This window comes from Phalacrocorax carbo, chromosome 8, assembly GCF_963921805.1.
Source record: "Phalacrocorax carbo chromosome 8, bPhaCar2.1, whole genome shotgun sequence".
Lineage (NCBI taxonomy): Eukaryota > Metazoa > Chordata > Aves > Suliformes > Phalacrocoracidae > Phalacrocorax > Phalacrocorax carbo.
Genome location: NC_087520.1, coordinates 28963893 through 28976004, shown reverse-complemented (window position 1 = coordinate 28976004; position 12112 = coordinate 28963893).

The window sequence follows — 12112 nt, the reverse complement described above, 5'->3', positions numbered from 1 at the left end:
TCTAATAAACCTTCAAAACATTTTCATTGCAAAGACATTAATATTTCCTCTATCTGTATTTCTGATTTTAGCCATAAAAGTAAAACCAGAGTAAGAAGTAGTAGAGCGGTTTTTGTTTTGTTTTGTTTTTAGCCATTTCATTTCATAGTAGGAAGCTGCCTACTACTAAATTCTCTTTCCTCCTGAGCATGAAGATTATTGTTAGGACATAGACTCATCTCAAATATAATTCTTAGTAAAGTATATTTCTCTAATTCATTAAACTTTATGTTGAATTTAAGAAACAATTTAGTAGTCATGGTTTCCAATATGTAGTGAACAGCTGAGCAAAATGTCAGGAAAACCAGTGTATAGAATTTCTGTTTGGTGATAAATGTCTCTCCCTGAGTGGCAAATGTAGCTAGCTGACTCTTTAATGCTACACTCTGGTTAAATAATAGCTTATAATAGCTGATGACTTCCGTATTATAACAGCTCTAGACCTCCTTGATGTAGCTAATAATTAGCATTGAATGTCATACAGAAATATGCCATGTTCTGGCCTCTTGATTTTTTTTCCAGTTTTGGCATTTCAGAGCCATGATGTACTAAGATAAGGTTGTTAAATTACAATCCTGAAGAACATGCAATATTAGCAAGTGTGTACATTTGTAATTTATAACTGGGAAGATATTTGATACTGAATTAATTTCTAAAAACCCTGGGTACTTTTCAATTGTTATAAACCTATAAATCAGAATTAGAAATTAATTATGTGATGAATACTAATAAAGTTATGTAAGATATACATGAAGTATTGACTAACATGGAACAAGAGGGCATATTTTTTTGCCAAGACATTGTACAAAAATCTGAAGTCCACTTGAAATAATATACCTTGCCTTGACAGAAAATGACTTTAACAGTAAAGTCAGAAGTGATGGAGGGAGGACAACTCTTAGGGAACAGAGTGTGTGTGTGTGTAAGTGACATATATATTATATAAATACTTAAATGCCATATGTGAGATGTTTTACCATCAAATATCTGTGATTTACATTGATTTCTTCAGAATTCTATAGTTTTAAGATCTTTTGCATTTTCTGCTTGAAGATCCGCCTATTTTTGTCATTTGGAAGTACATCAGTTTTGAAATTTGAAATATAAACCTTAGCTCAGGGGCAAAAACATTGCAAAAACTAACAAACACCTATTTTTTGTTTCTTGCCTATTGATTTCAATACCCATACAGTAGTTCCAAGACCATTTATTCTTTTCAAAGAGAAGGCTGACAGGCTAGTTTAGCTACAAGGCTGATATTCAATTTTCTGCTCCCTCATAGGCCTCTTCTGTGATTTTGGCAATTCATGTAGCGACTTTGTACTTTAATTTCCCCTCACTATAACAGAGACAGTAGTAGCTTCTTATATCACAGTTATATCTTGGGAAACATTAGGACTATGACATATGAAAACAGAGGTCATATAAAATATTTCATAGAATGTGACAGATGCATTTTTAAAGAGGACCTTGCATAAGAGACCCTTTTTCGAGGATATAAGGAACAATTTTATTATGCCAGTGTGTTCCCCTTTTTTATGATGAACTATCCCCTCAAAGATAGAGACAAAGAAACACTGAAGAGGACAGCTTAAGGCAGGAATTTTTAAGAGTGTTATAAAAACTATGATAGCAGAAAAAATAAGATGGTGCAAATGAATTCACCTTTTTTTTCACCATTCAGTAAACTTGTTTGCATCTCTTGACATATTTGTCACAAGCACATTACTCCTTCATTATTAATTTTACCACTGGAATTTTTTTTTAAGACTAAGAAAAAGATTAAGAGTGGTATCTTTTCTAGTGGAAAAGACTGTGAAAGAAAATCCTACTTAGTCAAAGAAAATCACTTGCAAAGTGATTTGATGAGTGACGATTGCAATGCTACCTCTAAGTGACAGAGTCAGCTCTAAGGATTAAATTCACCCTTATATGTAGCAGAATATTACTTACATATCCCTTGAGCTCTGCTTGCTCTCTTCCCAGTTTACAGAGTGAAGTGGGAACCGTGGAAGAGCAAATTGTCCATCATGTAAGCATATTGATCAAATCAGTCTTGTACAATTAGTAGCTCATTTGAGCAGTGTGGTCTTCTAGAATACAGTTATAAAAGAAGTGCTAGATGCACATACACACTGATTTTCACAATGATCTTGTCTTTGATGTCACTTACAATCACACAACCATTTGTAATTTTTGGCACTTATTTGAGAAGTTATTTCACAATCAAGTTGTATCTCAAATCATGTTTCCTGAGTGTGCTGTTCTTTAATTTTTTTAAGTTGTATATAAGTAAAGGCAGTGTCATTTACTTTCATGAACTTTGGCACTGGTAAAAACTTTGCATATCGGCTTAATTTTTTTGTAGCATGATTGGTCAGATGCAGGAGCTAAATTACATATCTGTAATGAGAGCTGAAAAAAATCCAGAGGACTCCTAAAACCTTTTAGAAAACACTACTTCCTTGTTCCTATGGCATTTAGATAGCTAGCACCTAAAAGGAAGAAATGTGATTTTGAAATTGCTACTACTTGGTAACAGACTACAAAATGGGAAACCATTCTCCTTCCAGGACTAGATTAAAATCTGACAAAATTTAACTATTTCAAAAAGAGCTGGGTTTTGTTTCATAACAGAAAAAATTCAAAGTGATATCACATTTATTCATTTACATGTACTTCACTGGTATCCAGATTGTTCTTCATTTAAAAGCTTTCTCTAAAAGAAAATGTAAGCTGATATCTTATTTTTTCAGATATCATTTACATTGTAATCACACTTCAGTACAGCAACAGTGTTTGTCTACCCAAGTAAGAACCATTTGAACTAAGCTTTTCACACCACTGGAGGGTATAACACAAAGACTGAGGGAGACGCCAGGTACTATGGGCAAACAGGAGGCAATACAATAGAATGATACTGGGGAATATAATTTTTAAGCAAATATTTTCCTTTCTGCATGGGATAGCTGGCAAATTCTGTGACCAGATAGTAGTGCCTGCTATTTGAGATCTCTGAGAATTATTAACTGGGAAGACAGGAGGAGTGGAGAAGAGGTTCGTCATGACTAAAGTTTGAGCTGGGATTCCATCAAGATTCAGGAAAAGCTATTGGTTCTAGGTCTTATATTTTCACTCCCTGGAGGAACAGAACAGCTATCCAGATGGGTCACACTAAGACAAGGGAATAGATTCTGGGCAAAGGGATATACTGATGTACTGAAAGGAGGATTTAATTATTTGCATTCCTATTGCTTCTTGCCTAAGAGCTGGGTTATATTAACCTGGTGTGCACCTCAGATGTGTAACTATCCTCACACTACATGGCTTAGAAGCACACAGCTTCTCTCCTGAATAAGAAACATTTTGAGAGGTCCTGTATTTCTCTCTGTTGGAGCTTAAATCAGTTATGTGCAGCAGATTTTTAAAATTTTTTTAGAAGAACACTTTCCCAGGGTTGCTCCCAGATGGCATGACAAAGTGTTTCTAAGGTGGGCTTGTGCATTCTCAAAGATTTTCCAGAGGGATGGCATGCAATATCCCACTTTGCAAGTAATGCGATTGGTTCTATTCTTCCGTCTGAGGGTAGGAGGTCATTAAAATAGCAGACATGAGTGTGTCGGGGGTTGTTTGGTTTCTGGTATCTTTCCTAGGTCATGTCTTCAGAATTATCTGGTGTCATCAACGTGCTTGACAGGCCTTTTCAAGCAAATATAATGACATTATTTGTGCTGTGGTAGTTTAGAAAAGGAGACTGCAGCCTACAGCGCTTGGATGTAGTAGCAACATTGCCAATGTCGCAAACATTGCCAGTTCATCAGTTGCTGCCTGATGTGCAAAGTGACTGACTACTGGGGACCGCATCTCAAGGGAGAAGAGCAGGATGCAGTCGAGGGGAAGTTTTCTCTTTGGAGATGAGACATGAACAGGAAAAACGTACTATTCTGGTGTCATCCTACACTGCTTCTTGAATACTTGATCCTGCTGTTTTCTGTGTTGATACTCTACTAAGCACAAAAGAAATACTATTCAATTCAGACTTCATTAGGGAACATGGGAATCTACAATATCATACTATGTCATGAAATTGTTGGACTCAATGTGGATATGTAAGAAGCTGCTGGCATTACAGATAACATCAGCTGGCTCTACATAAAGCAGCCTGCCCCAAGGGGAGGGGGTGGGAGGTTGGGAAGGGGAGTGGAATAACCCTTTTGAGTATCCTCAGTGAAGTGACTGCCTAGCCTAATCACATAATTTTGTTTATCTCAGAATAAAGATTTCTGTAGTAGAATTAGTCCTGCAACTGCACGAAAGCTTTTATTTTTAATGTGCAGAAACATTTTAAAACTCCTTGTGATTTCTATTGCAGAAGCTATAAAGTTTCTGCTATGAAAAATTCTGTTCCCAAAATCAAACACTGAACATAAAGCATGCAACATGTTGTACGTGTCCACAGTAAGAACCTCTTAATTTAAACTTACTTACCCTATTCAAGTGATTCAGCATGTAATTAAAGTCTATCACATTATAAAAATTAACTACAGATCACCATTTGTTGCAAGTGTGACTCACAGGGGGTAAGCCTGCTTAATATTCTGGTTGGCAGCAAACTGTTCGAGGGTAGAATCCAGATCAATACACACAATTTTTTTCAATCTTCCCTGTGGCAGTAGTGTACATTTTGGCATCTCTGGCTTGCCAACTGCAATGAAAGAAATTGTCATTCAAAATAAGACTAATTAAAAACTGATGTCCTTAAAAAAATAGCACTGCAGACTTTTTTTTTTCCTTTTGGATCCACCATGTTCAGCAGACCACCGTGGCATGAATTGCCATTAATATGTCATTTCCCTTTCCTGTTATCACAATATAAAAGACCTTAGCTCTGACCTTTCTATCAAAACATCCTTTGTTTAGAATGAAAGCTATTCACTGTTAAACCCTTATCTATAGAGCTTAGCCAGCGGATCAAATCCAAAGAGCAGAATTCGTTTACTTTGTATTAAATGAGCTCAGTTAAGAAGTTTCAATTTTGGCAGAAAGGTGCATTAATCACAAGGAAAAGAACAGATCTCACTTTTCACAGCTTCTGGTTTACTTTCAATACAGTTACACAGTAAGGCTTTTGTTCCTCTAAAAGTAGCACTGTATTTAAATACAGTAAATATAACAAAATTACCTTCTTAAAATTACACTAGAGTTCCTACAGTACAGGATGTCCATAATGACCTCAGTGTTGCATGACTAACTTTACAGCTTCAAAAAGGTTCTAAATTAGTTTGGACAGATGGGTTTTATCCAGAGGAAATCAATGAGTTTTTGTGAGTCTGACTTAATTTTTATGCAGCCAGTACTTTGAGATGAAATTAAAATATGTATGAAAAACATATTAAAGTTTCCCTTGGGTTCATAGTTGTTTGTACATTTACAAGGTGTTAAAGAGATGATTTAAAAACTAACTATATAAGGGATCAATGCAAGTATACTAAGATTTATGGCCTTTCATGACATTTTTGACACTTCTGGCCTAATGTCTTATGTGTTTTGAACCACTAATTATCTTTTAATTCATAAGGGTTTGGTGGGATTTTATAAGTGTAATATAATATATAGAGCTGTATCACATGGAAAGTTTTAGAAAAAACATACTTTACAAGTTGTGCTGAGTATGTAACGGTTGTAAATAAAGATGTGCTGCACCAGTAAAAACCCACTTGATTGCAGTACCCCCAACTGGGGAGGAGTTCCCCATCTGCCAACAAAATTGGCAAGATTTTAACTCACTGTTCAGTACTGAGGGTCAAAATCTGTGCAGGTTTTGATCACACCCCACAGCTTTAAATATGAATCAGAAAGCAAAATTCAGGTTTTCCCAAATTTAATGCTTTCACTGTGTAAGATCATATCCAACCCAAAGATTTAGCTGCCTGATCAGCTATGATCTGATCCTCTCCAGGACAACGCAACAACAGTGAAAACTGCAGCAGTACTTGTAGGTTCAATGATGAATAACCTGGGAACATTTTCATTATGCATCAAAAGTGATAATTTCAAAACTCATAGTGATAATCCTCAAAAAAAGAAAAACATAGAAAAGTACCAACAAAACCTTTGATACACTCAGATTTGATATATGTTCCAACATGCTTACAAAATAATCATGAATTATAAACTTCCTAAGCAACAGACAGAAACCAGAATGATCTTCTACAAACTCTTAAGAATTGAATATTTCATACTCTTCTGTTGAACAGCTGCAACTTAAACCTGTAACTGACTCTGAGCAAGTAGAAAGGTTCCTATAACAGGATTTTCAAATAGTTCCTAAATTATCCAAGGCTAAAAATCTCATCAATGTTCCGTTTTGTTTTAGATGCTTTCTAACTTCACTAGTAGGTGCAACACAGACTAGGGACTTACACTACTGAACTCTCTTCTAAAATACTTCTTTCTTCATTTTCTCATAATTATTTTACACAACATAGCTAAGAAACACACTGATTTGCAACACTGAATAAACTGAAGAAGTAAACTTTAAAAGTTTGTCCCCTAATTCAGTGCAGTCACTAGCAGTGGACACCTGGAACTTTATCAATGATTCCTGCAATGTATTTTTGTAGATGCAAAGATGCTTCAGTGCATTTTTTTCAGTTTTCAGGGGAAAGAAGTGTAAAATAATGTGAAATATGTTGCCCAGTTCTATATTCAGACACATCTACTAAAAGTTTACGTATATCAAATGTATCCTTTAGTACATGAATTATAACTAGATGGGACCTGGGGCATTCCTTCTCTTTTCCTTATCTCTAAATATACATAAAATCTTTACTGTAGGCTTATAAATACCTAATAATGCATAGACAGATTCCCAGTTCTTTGGAATTCATGGATTTCAGTCTGTGAGTCAAGTATTTAGTGCCATGTAACAACTGGAAAAAAATTCAGCAGAAAGGAAGACAAGGAGTACAGAGCATTTAGATAATTACAGTTCTCCAGAGAGCGTAAATTTTAAGAGGCTCAGTAATGAAACTTCAGTTATCAGGAAGCAAAAGTATTCTTCCTCTTTAGATATAATTGCACACAGACAGACACTAAATATATCCAGCAAACTGAAGGTCAGATAGCATTTCTGAAAACAGACATGGAATCTACAGCAGTCCAAGACATCCCCTGTCAGTGCCAAGTAAGAATAGAGAATAGAGAAACTCAAGACATGGAGAGACTCTTTTAAATGTTGTGACTTTAAATTAGCCTACCCCAAGTTTAAATAGTGGACATACAGTCAAAAAAGCTACTCTCTCTATAAAAAGTAGGGTTTACTCTAATAACCTGGGTCTCAGTTCTCCATCATCAGGGACACTGACAGTAGAAGATTTCTTTCTAAATGTCTACATTTCAGAAAGTTCCTCTTGAAGTATATTTTTTTTCCATTAAAGGTCAGTTATTCAAGGCAAATTGAAAGAGAAAACGAAAAATGTCCTGCAAGAGTAAATGCCTAAAATACTAGCCAGATGTAGATACCCAGGAACAAGAGATAAAGCAATGCACATAAAGATAAGAGTTCATTAACTTTTCTCTTGTTCTGGGTATCTACTTCTAACTCATCGTTAAGGTCTTCCTCTTATCCATTTTGAGGTCTGTTGTCATGATTTTGTTCTGCTAACTCCTGGTCAGGGACACAGAGGAAAACAAAAAAAAAAAGCCAACCCAACCCAACCCAAAACAAAACAAATAAAAGCCCAACCCAGACCCTTTTACCAAATACAAAGAACACAACAGTGATGTTAGAGAATGGGCAAGCAACAGAGAGCTTCAGAAAACTGAGATGTTCAAGCAGTTCTTGAACACCTGTTCTCCTGCTCTCAGCATTTTGCTCTGAGTACAAAGATCACCCTACCATTAGATCAGCTGAGTCATGCAAATTGGTGAGCTGTTTTAGGTGCTTTCTGCTTTTTGTTATGAAAAAGCCTCTTCTCGGAATCAGGGAAATTATAAAGTCTTGAACTCTGTGCACATGACTTTCCATTCAACATCACAGTTTCCATTCAGTTTGATCTCTTTGCTTACACAGCTTCTGATGATTTCAGTGCTTGTGTTCTTTTGTATATCTGTGAATAAATACTTCCCTTAATTCTCCTTCCCACCTATGGACTTTTCCACTCTCAAATAGATACACATAGTCAACTTCTGTCTGTAGATACTAGTTGAGAAAATAAAAAGGGAAAAAATACAATTATTTTTATATGCAAAGTCTAATCTTTAATATACTATATACAATTGCAGTGGAAAAAATCTCCCTGCTTCTATTAAATAGAAGAAACATACAGCAAGCCTTGAGTAATATGTAACTTAACATTGGTACTGAGTATTTTTAACAACATATACAGAAAAAAGTTTAATATCTTTAAATAAATAACATACTTGCATGTGTAATCTGGTTGCCTTCTAGTAAAAGCTATCATGCTACTGTGTATCGAAAAGCTATGTAGAGGATGGATTTGAAATTCTGTATTCTGTAAGAATAATGTAAGCAATGTAACATTCTGGAATATATTGCAGTTAGGTTCTAAATTACTTTACAGTGCTTAAGCACATGAATCAAGCTGAGAAATAATCTTCCCAAAACTCATTAATCAAATCTAGTTTATATCCTTCATTTACTAATGCTACCTGTTCTATGGAATGTGTATACAGCAGGTTTTCTTTTTTTTCTTCCTTCTTAACTGTTTGCATGCACATTGAAGAGATATACCCAGCACTGCTAGCAGTAGTTGCAGTAAAAAAGTACCATGAAAACAAGCCTGTAATAAAAAGAGTGATTATTACTAGGGATGTGTGAAGGAGTTCACAGAAGCAAAGGTGTACAAAACTTTGTGGGTCCAACTTCTTAAGGAGTTAAAAAAAATCAAAAAATCGTGGTGCAATCCACATAGTGCATTTCACTCAACTTGAGTTTCTCTGAGTTTCAGATTTTAAAACAAAATAAAAGCTGAAAGTCAAACTCAGCTTGAGAGCACTAGATTTTATCTTGTTTTACATCAAAACCTAAGAAAACTGTGAATTTTTTCTTGCTTTCAACATGAAACTATAAATGACCTCAGGTTTTCTCAAACATTTAATTAACCTTAAGGTCAGTTCCATAGGGTTAAATGCTGTTGTCATTGGGATTTTTGCCATTGAATTCAGTGCAATCAAGCTTTGGCCCATAGTGAATTATTTCAGTGAAGTCAGTTAGTAATAGCTGAGGAATACTCTAAGATAAAACTGAATAATTACTTAGTAGGATTAAAGTAACAAACCAGGAGATATTATTTAGAATTAATTATTCATCTATCCCTATTGATCAGATTTTCTAGTTAGTGAAAATTTTGAAATCTGGCATTTTTTTCCAGATTCCTCAACATCTTACAAATATTCCATTAGAAAGGTTCACAAACTAGGGTAATTGTCCAAATGTCTTTGACACCAGACACAGTGGTAGGAAAAAATATTGCAATAATTCTTCAAATTCTGGGTTGCATTCAGGATAGAAATAGTAAAATAATGGTTTTGAGGTGGAAAGGAGAGAAAGTATAATTTAGGATTTAGGTATTTCACTCACTAGTGCTAGCTTTTGCTGTAGATACATACCTGGAAGTGCAAGTAGGCACTAGAAAGATTTTGGAAAATATTTTAGATCCTACTCAAACAAAGTCCTCATGTGTCTAACTGTATCTTAGAAGCTTTGAAAATATCACTTTTAGCCCCTAACAAAACCCACAAAATAAATGTTGTAAATGAACCATGTAGGTACCAACAGACAGTTGGAAATAGTTAACATAATCCAGAGCTTTAATGGAAGTCTTTCCAGTGATCGCTATGGGAATCTCAATTGAGCCCAGAGGCCCTGATTCAACAAAGCATTTAGACTCCTAACTTCCCATTGATTTCCCATTTAAATTAATGGGAAGTTTGGCCATAAATATGTCATTAAACTCAGGACTAAGTGATTAGGCTTTGGTGATATTTTCAGCACATTGCGTTCTTGGTCACCTACAGAATTATTGGAAAGGGTTGCTTTGTATTAGGGATTTCAAGTTATCTATTGGTAAAAGCAAAAACACTTGTCACACTTGTTCAGTCTTTACTGTGTGTGGGTATGCTCTAGAATGTCAAAGAATATTAGCTATATATGCCCCTCCCTGCAAATATATATATGCCTTTTCCCACCTGTATTTTCTAGATCTGTCTGACAGGCAACTGTATTGTCAATCAAACTATTACCAAAGGATATGAAATTTTATAACATGAAAAAAAAATTATGAAAGAAGTGCAAATCTAGTCCCTGTATGTTGAAATTGAATCCTGAACTTATATTATCATAGCTCTACATACAAAGGACCTAGACGGGGATTCCAAGGCTGTTGTAACATTCTGCTTGCTTTTCTAAGAGGAGCAGGAAGGTATCACTATATATAGAAGTGCAGCTTGCCCTGTGGATGTGTCCATGCTAAACAGCATATACAGAGCTAAACTTCCTTGCTTGCAAATTTCATACAACCTGTTGTAAAAAGCTCATATATTGCATTCAAATACATATTTCTTTTAGGAATATCTGATGATGGTGTTTTTAGAGATGACTATTTTCCATATACATAGTTAAAATTATTAACGATAATATTAATTCACTCCTAGGTCAGTTTTCTTATTCATCTCTACTGCTCTTCTTCATGCATGTGCACATTTCTATCTAAATACAAATACAACATATTTGTATTTACCTACTACATATGCACTATACTCCAAAAAAATGGCATATATATATTAAATAATAAAGAAATTTCTTCAAGTAAAAATTGCAGTTTCAATTTCTATGCTATTTTATATACACACCTATGAGGCTCTAGGAGAGCTGGTAAAGCTCCATGTCACTTAGGTCCAAGATATTACAAATTCTGTGAAAGCTTAATTTCATTGCTATTTTTAAACTAATAGCTGAGAGAACTTTGATATATTTAACTTTATGTGGAAATGAATAAAATTTTGCATTCTGCCTTTAGTTAAGAATCTACATCAGGATTTGTATGATTGATATCTAAAAAAATAATTAAAAAATCAACAGCCTCTGTGATATAACTTTTGCTAATTAAAATCCCAATCTGGACAAGTATCGGAAACCATTGGGAAAAGGAAAGAAGTTATTACTAGATTTTTCTGTGAAAATAGGAGGCAGTGGAACTGTTAAAAGTTGATGATTACCCTGGCATATTCAGGTAATAGAGTTGCACCTCATCAGAAGGAATCATATTACCTATTACAATATCAAAATAAACTGTACTGATATCTTTCAGTTTATATCTCAAAAAAGCCGAGGTTCTGGAATAAAGCATGAGCTATTAATATAACTGTCATACATAATTACAATATTTTTTAGACATGCTTTGCTAAATAAAAGATCTGTGATTAACTTCTGTAAGTATGTCACATATTCCCACCATACTTTGTCCTGAAGAACCATTGGCTGTTTTTGTTAATGAGCAAAAATAAAGTTCAGGGATGTATTTCTTTCTTTCTACCACATTTTTATGTAGAATCAATAGTTTTCTTCTTCTATCACAGGTAACAACAATTGCTGTGAGATTTAGAAGCAGGATACTGTTTAAAATTATCTGCTGATCTAAATTTTGTGGACAAACAAATATACACAAAATGATAGAAGCTATCTACTGATATTTGGCTTTTAAAAAGAAAATCTAAGTAATTATTTTTTAGGCAAACTGCAGTGAAAAAACAACTAAATAATTTAAACTGATTACTCCATGCCCCGTCTCATTTTAAAAGCACCTGGGGCTGGTTTCTTGATTTTTATAAAATACAGTGGGCAGAATCTGTTTTGCTGTAGAGTAAATATGCTAGCAGAACTCACTCTTGAGACAGACATACCTGATTTTACCGATCCTGTGTTCTTAATGAGTTATAATTCAACGTGATAGCTATGATTTTTGACATTATGGGATCTGGTTCAGATCATAAAAGGTATACAAATCAACTAATATAGATTAGATGCTATGCTGGTCCATAACTGTTAAAT